Here is a 14288-nt window from a genome sequence, read left to right on the forward strand (position 1 = left end):
CAATATTAATAAACATCTTAGGATATAAGCAACAAGTTACAGTCATACAGTCAACATGGGAGGAAATGGGTGATAGGAAAGATGAGAAAAACTAGTAGAATAGAAGTGCAGATTTAGTAGAAAGTCTGACAGTGTTGAGGGAATTATTTGTTTAGCAGAGTGATGGCGTTCGGGAAAAAACTGTTCTTGTGTCTAGTTGTCTTGTTGTGCAGTGCTCTGTAGCGACGTTTTGAGGGTAGGAGTTGAAACAATTTGTGTCCAGGATGTGAGGGGTCAGTAAATATTTTCCCCGCCCTCTTTTTGACTCGTGCAGTATACAGGTCCTCAATGGAAGGCAGGTTGGCAGCAATTGTTCAGATTGGGTTTAACATTTTTGTCTATCTATTGAGTCCTTACCAAGGACCTGGGGTAGGCAGATCTGAATGTTTGACAGTGTTACAGATATCGTCATAGGATGGAAGTTGTTCCAATTAAGCCGCCTTTTGCAATTGACTGGTGGTGAATTTGTAAATGCCAATGGTGTTCAAATGGTGCTCCAGTTGTTTTGGGATTGTACTCAAGGCACTTATTACTACTGGTAGTACCCTTGCTTGCCTTTGCCACAGTCGTTCTACTTCCATCTGTAGGTCTTTGCGTTTCATTATCTTCTCCAGTTCTTTCTCTTCCATTCTGCTGTCTCCAGGCACTCTCCACATCAGCTATCCAGATCTTTTCTTCTTTTTTTAGTCTTTCTTATCAACAGTTATTAAGTCTGGTGTGTTACATGGCAAGTGCCTGTCTGTTTGAATTCTAAAGTCTCAGAGCAATCTCCTCCTCCTCCTCCTTCTTATTATTATTCTCCTTCCTCTCCTCCCTCCCTCCCTCCTTCTCCTCCTTCCCCCTCCCCCCTTCTCCTGCTCCTTCTTCCTTCTCCCCTTCTCCTCCTTCCTCCTCCTCCTCACGCCCCTTTTCCTCCTCCTCCTCACGCCCCTTTTCCTCCTCCCCCATCCTCCTCCTTCTTCCTCTCCCTTCTCCTACTCCTCCTCTTCCATCACCATCATTATGTTGTTGTTGTTATTATTGTTATTATTGCTGTTGCTGTTGTTATCTTTCCTTTCAGCAGGACAATCTGAGGGGAAGTTTAGCCGAAACCACTTGGAAAATCCGCTTCAATTTCCCTTTCCCCGCCTTTCACTCGTCACCTAGCCCATTGACGTGGAGGCGGGGAGCGGGCGGAGCGGGACGAGCCACCCCTGAGGGGCGAGGGGACAGAGCCACAAAGAGGCGGGGCTTAGAACACGGTGCCGCTAAAAGCTATTGGTGGGGCGAAGAGGAGCGCCGGCCCCTTATTGGACGCACTGAGGGAAATTAGCAGAGTAGTAGGCGGCGGGGCGGAGTCGGGTGGACGGGGATTTCCAGTTAATAGGCGGGTTACAGGATGGGGTGGCGGGAGGTGACGGTTGGTTCCGAGAACCGGGACGGGGAACTGAGGTACTGGGATTAAGGCGAGAGGGTCCTCCATGGTCTCGTGAGGCAGAGGCGGAGTGGCGCGTGTGTGCACGCGAGGGGAGACCCCGCGAGCTTCGCGGTTTTGTGAACGCGTGACGGTACGGGGATGGCGGTCTTAAAGGGAGGCTGGCGTTTCACGGGACTGGGTTATGATTCCTATCCTGAAGTGATCCAAGTAGAATAGAAAAAAAAAGTGTGTTTGGGAAGGGAAACGTGTGAATCTTCCACCCGCACCCGTCTGAAATGGACATGAAGACAGGGAGAAAAAGAAATGAGAAGGAAAAGATGTGGGGCTGTTTCTGGCTTCTTTTTAAAAATCTTTTTAATAATAAAATGTAATAATATTGCAGTTAGTTGATGTTAATGTATTTTGCATTCATTTGAAACGTGCTTTCATTTTCTAAGGGAAACAATTGGTTAAAAAGAGAAGGGAAAGTCACAGGAGGATTTTTTTGGGTTTTTTGGTTTAATGTTCTCCCATCTAAGGAGAATTAGCTTCCTCTGGTCCCTGAAAGGGGTTTATCTGATTCTTGTCTACCTTAACCAATGCAGGAAAAAAGAAAAGTTGCAGCTTCTTCAGAGGAAAAGAGGGATTATATTATAATTTTACAACAGGAAGTTAATATTTCCTAAGTGGAACTAACTATATGATAGTGGCATAAGATTTTTTCTTAAAAGTTCATCTTGCGTGTATGTGACTTATGCAAAAAGGGTGAGAAGGATGTGAGATGTTAATCTTTATCCGAAGGCCATTGGGGTTTATAATCCATAAACTTTGTTAAAACATTTTTTTAAATGAAAGTATATGAAATTTTTAGATTCCAGGATCCAGTCTTCACCACTTATTGTGTACAGTTGGATGTTACATGGGCAATAATATTGCTTTGGCCTGTTACAGTTGGTGGGGTCAAGGTATTGATGCATTTAAATATCATTCTTTTTCAAAAGTTATGACATTATATTTGGATCAGAAAAAAGATTTTCTCACAAGTCATTTATATGCCTTCTCCCTGTTTGCTGAGATGGATTCTTTATCCATCCTAAAGTTGGCAGAACACTATTTCTTTATTTATAACCTGCCTTTATTATTTTTTTACAAATAACTCAAGGTAGCAAACCTATCCAATATGCTTTGCTCCTCCTATTTTCCCCACAACAAACCTGTGAACTGAGAGAGAGCAATTGGCCCAAAGTCACCCAGCCAGTTTTTATGGCTATATATTTATTACCTGGTTGTCAATGTCTGTCCTACCTTTATTGTTTCTCTTCCCAGCCACTATTGTCACCTGATTTCCCTCTAAGGTAATGGGGGACAAAGCCTAAATAAATTTTACACACCTTATGGATGACTTTGGAAGATGCTGAAGCTGAACATGAGGGGGAAAACCTTTATACAGTTCTTGGAAGGAATATCCTTCCGGGTTCTTAGATGTCTTAGAAGAACTTGAACAATTAAAGATAAATAAGGCAATGGGTCCAGATGGCATCCACCCCAGAGTTCTTAAAGAACTCAGATCTGTCATTACTACCCCCCTGACTGATTTGTTTAACCAATCCTTGTTAACAGGAGAAGTTCCTGAGGATTGGAGAATGGCCAGTGTTGTGCCTATTCACAAGAAGGGCAGTAGAGAAGAAGCTGGTAACTACAGGCCAGTTAGCTTGACATCAGTTGTAGTTAAAATGATGGAGACTCTACTCAAAAAGAGGATAAATCAGCACCTAAAAAACAATAACTTATTGGACCCAAATCAGCATGGCTTTACTGAAGGCAAATCATGTCAGACTAATCTTATTGATTTCTTTGACTATGTCACAAAGGTGTTGGATGAAGGTGGTGCCGTGGATATTGCCTACCTGGACTTCAGCAAAGCCTTTGATACGGTTCCACATAAAGAGCTGATAGATAAATTAGTGAAGATTGGACTTAATCCCTGGATAGTTCAATGGATTTGCAGCTGGCTGAAGCGTAGACATCAGAGAGTTATTGTTAACAGCGAGTATTCTGAGCAGAGTCAGGTTACAAGCGGTGTGCCACAAGGGTCTGTTCTGGGTCCTATTCTTTTTAATATGTTTGTGAGTGACATAGGGGAAGGTTTGGTAGGGAAGGTTTGCCTATTTGCCGATGACTCTAAAGTGTGCAATAGGGTTGATATTCCTGGAGGCGTCTGTAATATGGTAAATGATTTAGCTTTACTAGATAAATGGTCAAAGCAATGGAAACTGCAGTTTAATGTTTCCAAATGTAAAATAATGCACTTGGGGAAAAGGAATCCTCAATCTGAGTATTGTATTGGCAGTTCTGTGTTAGCAAATACTTCAAAAGAAAAGGATTTAGGGGTAGTGATTTCTGACAGTCTCAAAATGGGTGAACAGTGCAGTCAGGCGGTAGGGAAAGCAAGTAGGATGCTTGGCTGCATAGCTAGAGGTATAACAAGCAGGAAGAGGGAGATTATGATCCCGCTATATAGAATGCTGGTGAGACCACATTTGGAATACTGTGTTCAGTTCTGGAGACCTCACCTACAAAAAGATATTGACAAAATTGAACGGGTCCAAAAACGGGCTACAAGAATGGTGGAAGGCCTTAAGCATAAAACGTATCAGGAAAGACTTAATGAACTCAATCTGTATAGTCTGGAGGACAGAAGGAAAAGGGGGGACATGATCGAAACATTTAAATATATTAAAGGGTTAAATAAGGTCCAGGAGGGAAGTGTTTTTAATAGGAAAGTATACACAAGAACAAGGGGACACAATCTGAAGTTAGTTGGGGGAAAGATCAAGAGCAACATGAGAAAATATTATTTTACTGAAAGAGTAGTAGATCCTTGGAACAAACTTCTTGGAACAAACTTCCAGCAGACGTGGTAGATAAATCCACAGTAACTGAATTTAAACATGCCTGGGATAAACATATATCCATCCTAAGATAAAATACAGGAAATAGTATAAGGGCAGACTGGATGGACCATGAGGTCTTTTTCTGCCGTCAGACTTCTATGTTTCTATGTTTCTATGTTCAGTTTCAAGTGGGGGAAAAGACACTGGATTCATTTGAAAGAAGGTGTAATGAAGGACAGGAGCACATGGCATGAGCTCCTGAACATAAAAGTGGATCACATGCTTCCAGACATTGGGTGAAGAGAAAGGAGGTGAAAAGATATCTAGTCCCTTGGTTTTATGACCTCTGTTGGGCCCCGCATCTTAATTCCCTGTTCTTGTATCTATTGCACTGACTGGCTGTCAGACTCCCATGGAGCCATGCAGGGGCAACTCTGTAGGATGTCTTGAGTCCAAGCTTGCTCGAGTCCTGCTGGCTGATGCAATCTTTCCAGGTCCCATGTGCTGTAATGAAAGGGCTTTGGGCAATTCCCATATGGCTCTGGCTAAAGGAGGTAGATCTTTGTTATGAAGAATAGACTAGTCCAGGTTACTAACAAAGTGTGTGTGTGAGTGAGCTAGGCCCTTCCTTGATGGCATGTTGACAAAGGTGGGGCTACTAAGAGTAATAAGTTTGTTTCCTGTCTAAAAACACATTTCTGCATTTCCCTAGGAATATTCTGCCTTTTTAATATTTCCTAGGATATTTCATTTCACTACAAGAGGGGTAGGTGCTAACTTCTTTCACAATTAAGGATAATCTTAGCCTATATCTGAACAGGGATAAGATGAAGGTAATGTTTTGATCTGAGAGCTAGTATGGTGTAGGCATCAAGGCACCAGGCTAGAAACTTGGAGATTGTAAATTCTAATCCAGTTTTAGACCCGGAAGCCAACTGGGTGGCTTGGACCAGTTACTCTCTCAGCCCTAGGAAGCAGGCAAGGGCTGCCGCATGAATCCCAGAGACCAGTTAGGTTCCACAGAGTTGGCCTTCTCCGGGTCCCGTCAACTAAATAATGTCATCTGGCGGGACCCAGGGGAAGAGCCTTCTCTATGGCGGCCCCGGCCCTCTGGAACCAGGTCCCCCCGGAGATTAGAACTGCCCCCACCCTCCTTGCCTTTCGTAAACTTTTTAAAACCCACCTCTGCCGCCAGGCATGGGGAAACTGAGATATTTCCCCTGGGCCTATACAGTTTATGAATGGTATGTTTGTGTGTATGTTTTTTTAAAAAATAAGAGCTTTTTAGTGACTTTTAATTATTAGATTTGTTATATATTGTGCTGTTACTGTTGTGAGCCGCCCCGAGTCTACGGAGAGGGGCGGCATACAAATTTAATAAATAATAATAATGTGACATTTCATGTGATTGCAACCACCTTGGTAATTGCTGGTCCTGGTCCCTCCCCAAAATATTTGTGAGCTGCGTTACTGCGTCTTCGACATGGGCTGGTTCACACACACACACAACCTTCTGCTGGCCCACGGCGCCTCACTGGCCCGACAATTCCCGAAATTGATGCCAAAATTAGAACTTGATTAGCGCCAACTGCAGCGTTGAACCCGTGAGCTCAAGCTAGCCACGCCAGTCTCAGCTTCCACACAGGATTATAGGCTCGTGCTACCCAAGCCCAGCTTGAATAATTTCTAAATATCCCCAGTGTTCTCAATTCAGAGTGTTATGAGGAATTTAGATGGTTCCTAGTCACAGCTATAGTTGATTGCTGCTACTAGCAGATAAGCCTGATGGGTCAAAAAGGAGAAATATCCTTTTGACGTATGAGAGGCCAGGAATCTGGCTTTCATCATGTGTACTGATGCTATCCTGCTTCACTCCCTAGTGCGTCTAAAGTGTAAACAAGACACTTAGACTGACCCCCCCCCTTCAAAAAACAGTCTGCCAACCTAAAGAACCAGAATTGAATTAAAGTAGAGACGATTATTAATTATCCAGCCTTTGTTGTTTTCTTCAGCCTTTCAAAATGGCTGGCTGGCTGGCTCTTTCTAAAGAATCAAAAACTAAAGTTGTGGTTTTCTGATTTTTAGAAAATTGAACGGCAAAAGAAAAGGAACTTGAATAATCTTTTATTTAATGCAAGATACATTTTAAGTGCTATCGATTAGAAAATATGAAATAGTGCATATTGTCGTTCTATTACTACATCTCTGCCCTAAAGGTATTGTGATGGAGGCAGCCTATGTTACAATCTTGTGAATGTGGATATGGTGGTGCTCTTATTACTGGAAATATTCAACTAGAACCAGGATGGCCAGTAATTTGGATTTCTACCCCCCAGCAAGAAGGTTAGACTTGATGGATTGCATAGTCTACATTCCAACTCTGTGGTCCTAGAATCTTGGGGGGGGGGGGGGTGTATTCTGAGATTTGAGCAATACATAATGTTTAAAATGAGATTAAAAAATACCTCACCCTGAATCCTAGATTTGTGAAGTTTTCTGTAATTGCTCTTTTTCATTTCTTTTCCTGCTTCTTTAAATAAGTTCAGAATACCATATAGACAATGGAACTACGTCCTCAGGCTAGATTTGGAGCAATTTGTTGACTCAGGATCATTTAGCTTCAATAAACTTTATAGCTGAAAGTAAAATTCAAGTAGATTTTTCCAATTTAGATTCATTTATTTTGTATCATATATTTCAGCATTGAGCTTTTGACTAAGGTAATCTTTTTTCAGATGAAACAGTGGGTTTGAAATGCTGGTATAATTGACATGCACAATGTGAACAGCCTTTCATTAATACTTCTTACCTGGCTTTTATTTTCCCCTAGTCATTGCTTATTTTATTCGGTTCACTTCTGGTTTAGTCTCCTGATTCATTATCACAAATTATTACTTCTCATGATAATTAGGATTTATTCTGTGGTTGTATATCACCTTGATGTGCCGGGTATGGGAGATCTGCACTGAAATTATCTCTCTTGCTTCAACAAGTGGAATCTCTTGATGCAAGTTTTGAAAAGAATCTGAAGTTTTTCTTTTAATCATTCTTATACTAGTCCAGTGCCCCCCTCACATCTGTTTGGCAGCTAACAATATTGCAAGGGCTGCAGACATTTAGAAAGTGAGAGACACTATGCTATCTTTCCTCATATTTCTTTCTCTTCAGATATTTTTTTGCTTGAAATAAATCTGGTTTGTGCTCTGAACCTGTTTAATGGGATGGGGAGATTTAGTTATTTATCTTCCTCTCCATGATTAATTCCTCTAATTAAAACCTCAGTTGCAGAGGTCCTAGTGCTCTCTGAACTTGGTTGTTTGGTTGAAAACACGTTATAAACAAACATCATTTGTTTATAATTTTTGTTGTGGCTGTCTAATAAAGTTCTGAAAACTAGTTAAATCTAATGAAAGTCAAATTATCACTCTCCTATTAATTTCTTTGTTGGCCTTAGATGTTTCCAGTTCTGCTTGCATTTAAAATTTCCGCACAGAGTATTCATGTGAATAAGCAAACTTAAGTATTTTACACATTACTTTTTCTATGTCATTCTCTGTGCTGGAAATGATAATTAGGTCTTTAAAAATTCAACAGGTGGTATTAGTTAATTTATTGGCCAAATTTTAATAAACCTTTTATGCATATGCCAAGATGTGCTCATATACAACATTTCTCTTTTTCCAAGAAGTGCCTCTCCCTTGAATATTATTTACTTTTGTAATACTTCCCTCTTTCGTTGCACTTCCAAGGAAATGTTGGCAGATGCCCAAACAGAAGAAGATAAAAATGCACCACCCATATTTTAATCAAATGCTTTGGACTGAGATTCTTTAAAAATGAACTAACATGTATCTTGCTCTGCTTATTAGAAGCTTCAGAAGGAAAGTCAAAGCCGAGCTCTATTTTCTGTTCAAGAATAGCACAGTGCATAGTTTTAATTGACCAGACACTTTGTTAAATAAAAAAACAAATGTTGTTGAGAACAAGTGAAACCCTTAATGCTTCAACACTGAGCAGAAGTAAAACAAGAATGCGTGAAAGTATGTGTTGTCATGTAAACATGAATAAATGCATACAGAATGCTTGTGATGTTATGGTGTTTGGAAATTATATCTATATAAATGTCAATGATATAAAATAATTTGCAAGTGAATATTGAGTAAAGTATATACTGTAATGCAATTAATATGGATGTGAAACTGAATACAGTGATATCTTGTCTTATGAACTTAATTGGCTCCGGGATGAGGTTTGTAAGGTGAAAAGTTTGTAAGATGAAACAATGTTTCCCATAGGAATCAATGGGAAAGCGATGAATGCGTGCAAGCCCAAAACTCACCCCTTTTGCCAGCCGGAGCGCGTGTTTTTGCGCTGCTGGGATTCTCCTGAGACTCCCCTCCATGGGAAACCCCACCTCTGGACTTCCATGTTTTTGTGATGCTGCGATTTTGCTGAGGCTCCCCTCGCTGGGAAACCCCACATCCAGACTTCCGTTGCCAGTGAAGCGTCCATTTTTGTGCTGCTGGAATTTCCCTGCAGCATTGCAAAAACAGGTGATGTTTCCCATGGAGGACAGCCTGAGGGGAATCCCAGCAGTGCAAAAACGTGCGCTCCGCTGGCAACAGAGGTCCAGAGGCGGAGGCATCCCAGTGGCGGCGGCTTGGGTTTGTAAGGTGAAAATAGTTTGGAAGAAGAGGCAAAAAAATCTTAAACCCCGGGTTTGTATCTCAAAATGTTTGTATGACGAGGGGTTTGTAAGATGAGGTATTACTGAGTAATATCTCATCTTACGAACTTAATTGGTTCCAGGAGGAGGTTCGTAAGGTGAAATGTTCGTAAGATGAAACAATGTTTCCCATAGGAAACAATGTAAAAAAATCGCAAAAACGGTGCTCCACTGGGTGCCACTGCCCAGCTGTCACCTTTTGAAACAGCCGGGCGCTTCTCAGCGTCCCCCTGAATGCTGAACCCGGACGTTAGGCAAAAGTCCAGGTTCAGATTCGGGAGACCGCCGAGAAGCCCCGCCGCCCGGCTGTCACCTTGCCAGAAGAGCCAAGGAGCTGTCCGCCGGTCGGGAGACTCAAACGGAGGTGGGGAATCCTAATAGGGAATTCCATGGGCAGAGCTTTGATGTCACAGAGACGTCCTTCCTGGAATCCACGTTTCGGCCAGCCAGGAAGTACGTCTTCGTGACGTCAAAGCTCCGCCCATGGAATTCCCTATTGGGATTCCCCACCTCTGTTTGAGCCTCCCGACTGGCCAACAGCTCCGCGGCTCTTCTGGCAAGGTGACGGCGGGGTTTCTCGGTGGCTTCCTGAACGCCGAACCCGGAAGTTCAGCAAAAGTTTGGGTTTGGTGTTTGGGGAAACGCCGAGAAGCCCCCCGGCTGTTTCAAAAGGCGACAGCCAGGCGGCGGCACTTCTCGGTGGCCTTACAAACCCGAACACCGAACCCGAACTTTTGCCAAACTTCCGGGTTCGGTGTTCGGGCGGCAGGTTCGTAAGCCGAAAAAAGTTCATAAGAAGAGACAAAATTTTTCCGAACCCCGGGTCTGTATCTCAAAAAGTTCGTATGACGAGGGGTTCGTATCATGAGGTACTACTGTACCACTAAAGTTATTTAAAGGGATTTGAGGTCTATTTGTTTTTGGCTTTGGGTCCATTTGTGCGCTCTCCTCTCTCCCTCCCTCCTTCCCCTCTTTCCCTCCTTCCTTCCCTCTCTCTCCTCTCCCGTCCAACATGATTAGCTTGACTACTGGCATGTATTTAGGATAGGACGTTGTAGCATTAATTTGTTTGGAGAAAGATACTTCTCCAAGTTCAAATTTATTTTGGAGATTCTTCAAACTTATGGGAAGTTACTGTTTACAGAGCACATAGGATCATAGAAACATAGAAGATTGACGGCAGAAAAAGACCTCACGGTCCATCTAGTCTGCCCTTATACAATTTCTTACATTTTATCTTAGGATGGATATATGTTTATCCCAGGCATGTTTAAATTCAGTTACTGTGGATTTACCGACCATGTCTGCTGGAAGTTTGTTCCAAGCATCTACTACTCTTTCAGTAAAATAATATTTTCTCACATTACTTCTAATCTTTCCCCCAACTAACCTCAGATTGTGCCCCCTTGTTCTTGTGTTCACTTTCCTATTGAAAACACTTCTCTCCTGAACCTTAACCCTTTAAAATATTTAAATGTTTTGATCATGTCCCCCCTTTCCCTTCTGTCCTCCAGACTATACAGATTGAGTTCATTAAGTCTTTCCTGATACGTTTTATGCTTAAGACCTTCCACCATTTTTGTAGCCCGTCTTTGGACCCGTTCAATTTTATCAATATCTTTTTGTAGGTGAGGTTTCCAGAACTGAACACAGTATTCCAAATGTGGTCTCACCAGCGCTCTATACAGCGGGATCACAATCTCCCTCTTCCTGCTTGTTATACCTCTAGCTATACAGCCAAGCATTCTACTTGCTTTCCCTACCACCTGACTGCACTGTTCACCCATTTTGAGACTGTCTGAAATCACTACCCCTAAATCCTTCTCTTTTGAAGTTTTTGCTAACACAGAACTGCCAATACAATACTTAGATTGAGGATTCCTTTTGCCCAAGTGCATTATTTTACATTTGGAAACATTAAACTGCAGTTTCCATTGCTTTGACCACTTACCTAGTAAAGCTAAATCATTTGTTATATTACAGACGCCTCCAGGAATATCAACCCTATTGCTCACTTTAGAGCAGAGGTCCCCAACCACCGGTCCGCGGACCGGGACCGGGCCGTTGGGGTTTTCCAGCCGGTCCACGGCACCACTGCCCTCCCGGCAGAGGACATTATGCAGGACAGGGTGGTGCGTCGGGCAGGGCGGGGAGAATCAGGAGACTCCTTTGGCGGCTGGGGGCTGCCTGGCTTTGTGATTTTGGCTGGGGGGGAGTTAGGAAGGTCCTACTTCTCCCCCCCCCAGCCAAAAACTCAAAGCCTATCTGCTGGATATGGGCGATGAGCGGGACGAGCGGCGCCGAAGCCGGTGGCTGTGGCAGCTGCTGCAAGAGGCTTCCGCGCCGCTCTGTCCCACTCATCGGCCGTATCCAGCAGATAGGCTTTGAGTTTTTGGCTGGGGGGGGAAAGTAGGACCTTCCTAAGTCCCCCCCCCCCAGCCAAAAACTCAAAGCCTATCTGCTGGATACGGCCGATGAGTGGGACAGAGCGGCGCGGAAGCCTCTTGCAGCAGCTGCCACAGCCACCGGCTTTGGCGCCGCTCGTCCCGCTCATTCCCCGTGTCTGGCAGAAGCTGCTGCCCGAGTGCTCTTGGCCGGTGGGATTCAAAGTGCTGGGGTGGGGGGTGTCCCAGCGGGAGGCGAAGCACTGGGGTGGGGGGGCTGTCGGGACACCCCCCACCCCAGCACTTTGAATCCCGCCAGCCAAGAGCACTCGGGCAGCAGCTTCTGCTGGATACGGGCGATGGGTGGGACGAGCAGCGCGGAAGCCGGTGGCTGTAGCAGCTGCTGCAAGAGGCTTCCGCGCCGGCTTCCGCGCTGCTCGTCCCACCCATCGCCCGTATCCAGCAGAAGCTGCTGCCCGAGTGCTCTTGGCCGGTGGGATTCAAAGTGCTGGGGTGGGGGGTGTCCCAGCGGGAGGCGAAGCACTGGGGTGGGGGGGCTGTCGGGATACCCCCCACCCCAGCACTTTGAATCCCGCCAGCCAAGAGCACTCGGGCAGCAGCTTCTGCTGGATACGGGCGATGGGTGGGACGAGCAGCGCGGAAGCCGGTGGCTGTAGCAGCTGCTGCAAGAGGCTTCCGCGCCGCTCTGTCCCACTCATCGCCCGTATCCAGCAGATAGGCTTTGAATTTTTGGCTGGGGGGTGGAGAAGTAGGACCTTCCTAACCCCCCCCAGCCAAAATCACAAAGCCAGGCAGCCCCCAGCCGCCAAAGGAGCCCTGTGGAGAAGTGTGGAGGGCTGCGTCACTAAGCTCCACCCCTCCATAACCCCACCCCCATATGACCAAAGCCCCCCCCCCCCCGGGCCGTGGAAAATTGGTGTAGCTTAAAGCCGGTCCCTGGTGCAAAAAAGGTTGGGGACCTCTGCTTTAGAGTCATCAGCAAATAGGCAAACCTTCCCTACCAAACCTTCCCCTATGTCACTCACAAACATATTAAAAAGAATAGGACCCAGAACAGACCCTTGTGGCACACCGCTTGTAACCTGTCTCTGCTCAGAATACTCGCCATTAACAACAACCCTCTGATATCTATGCTTCAGCCAGCTGCAAATCCACTAAACTTTCCAGGGATTAAGTCCAATCTTCACTAATTTATCTATCAGCTCTTTATGTGGAACCGTATCAAAGGCTTTGCTGAAGTCCAGATAGGCAATATCCACGGCACCATCTTCATCACTAAATTTTAAAATGGATGTACCGTACTTAGTCTCTGGATTTGAACTTTGAGGAAATAAAAATCACCAACAGTCCCACTGCTAGACTAATAAAAATTTATATTGGCACCTTGGAATTTTCTACTTTTCCTAAATCTGTAGATCACAACCAGCATATGATATAGCATTTAACTTGGTCAATCTAGAATTGTTTTTTGCTAGTTTTGCAATACGGTCTATAATTTGTTCAAGTTCTAAGTCATATTTCACCAGCAATTTAAAATAAGGCCAGCAAGTATTGCAAATTTTGTTTCTTTAAGTTTTTTTTTTAAATTAAAGTTATAAAATTCAACCAAATTTGCGAGACTTTGCCCTTGTTTTTGTAATTCCTTTGAAACAATAGTACTTATTGGAACTTATGGAACCAATCCAATTGCAAAAAGAGAGTTTTAAAGTATTTCCACTTTTTGAAAATTAAATCTTGCTCTCTCTGTTATTTATTATACTGTATTTGTAGGCAGTCTATTTATTATTGGGGTAGCTACAGGGGTGGGCCACTGCCCGGACTTGGGGGGGGAATGCAGTGGGGTAGTGAAAATGGAGCTCCACCCCAGAGGACCCAATTTGCACTGAAAGATGTTGAAAGAAAATGCAGGACTTCCTGCATAAGCCACGGCCACAGTGTGGTAGTAAAAATTTTGGTAGCCCTTCACTGGGTAGCTATCTCCCATTTGTCCTTTTTTATGCATATGCTACATTCATTTTGTATATAAATACAGATAGTATGAATATAAGTGAGGCCAAAATTTATGTTAATAGAAATTTGTTAAGTGAATCACTGTGGCTGTTAAATTAGTTACACCATTAAGTGGATCTGGTTTCTCCATTTACTTTGCTTGTCAGAAGGCCGCAAAAGGCAATCATATGACTCAGGGACAAAGCAACCATCATAAATATGAATCAGTTGTCTAGCATTTGAAAGTAAATGGGAATGAAATGTGTGAAAAACTATCATAAGTCACTTTTTTCAATGGTGCTGTAACTTTGAATGGTCACTAAATGAACTGTTGTAAGCCAAGGACTACCTGTATAATGTGAAATGAGCAAGGTCTAATAGTATTTTCAAGTACTGAAAGTACTATATAAAAAAGAAAAAAGTCAGCTTGGTCAGGATAAGCCCTATTCAGTTCAGTTCAGTTATATAAATCTATAGTCGAAGTATGTGGTACACAGTGTGTATACAAGTATCCCTCAATTTACAACCATTTATTTAGCAACCATTTGAAGTTACCCGAGCCCTGAAAAAAGTGATGTATAAATGGTACCTCACCGTTATAACTGTCACACAATCCCTGTGTCCACATGATCAAAATTTATGCGGTTGGCAAGTAGGCATTTGTTTATGCAGCCTCCTGGGATTGTGTGATTGCCATCCAACCGGAGGCATATTCACTTAACAACCGTGGTATTATAGTGGTACCTCTACCTAAGAACGCCTCTACTTACGAACATTTCTAGATAAGAACTGGGTGTTCAAGATTTTTTTGCCTCTTCTCAAGAACCATTTTCCACTTA

The 14288-nt window shown here is 43.5% G+C and overlaps 1 protein-coding gene across 3 annotated transcripts in view; it reads left to right on the forward strand.

Annotated features, from left to right (window-relative positions):
• Positions 1 to 1355: 1355 nt before the first annotated feature.
• Positions 1356 to 14288, forward strand: part of VDR (vitamin D receptor) — a 116806-nt gene continuing 103873 nt past the window's right edge. The window contains exon 1 of one of the 3 annotated variants that reach the window (XM_070740741.1): positions 1356 to 1586. The gene's annotated coding sequence lies outside the window, so the exon portion shown is untranslated. The remainder of the gene's footprint in view (positions 1587 to 14288) is intronic. The other 2 variants (XM_070740740.1, XM_070740743.1) reach the window with 2 other exon arrangements.

Source organism: Erythrolamprus reginae, chromosome 2, assembly GCF_031021105.1.
Source record: "Erythrolamprus reginae isolate rEryReg1 chromosome 2, rEryReg1.hap1, whole genome shotgun sequence".
Classification (NCBI taxonomy): Eukaryota; Metazoa; Chordata; class Lepidosauria; order Squamata; family Dipsadidae; genus Erythrolamprus; species Erythrolamprus reginae.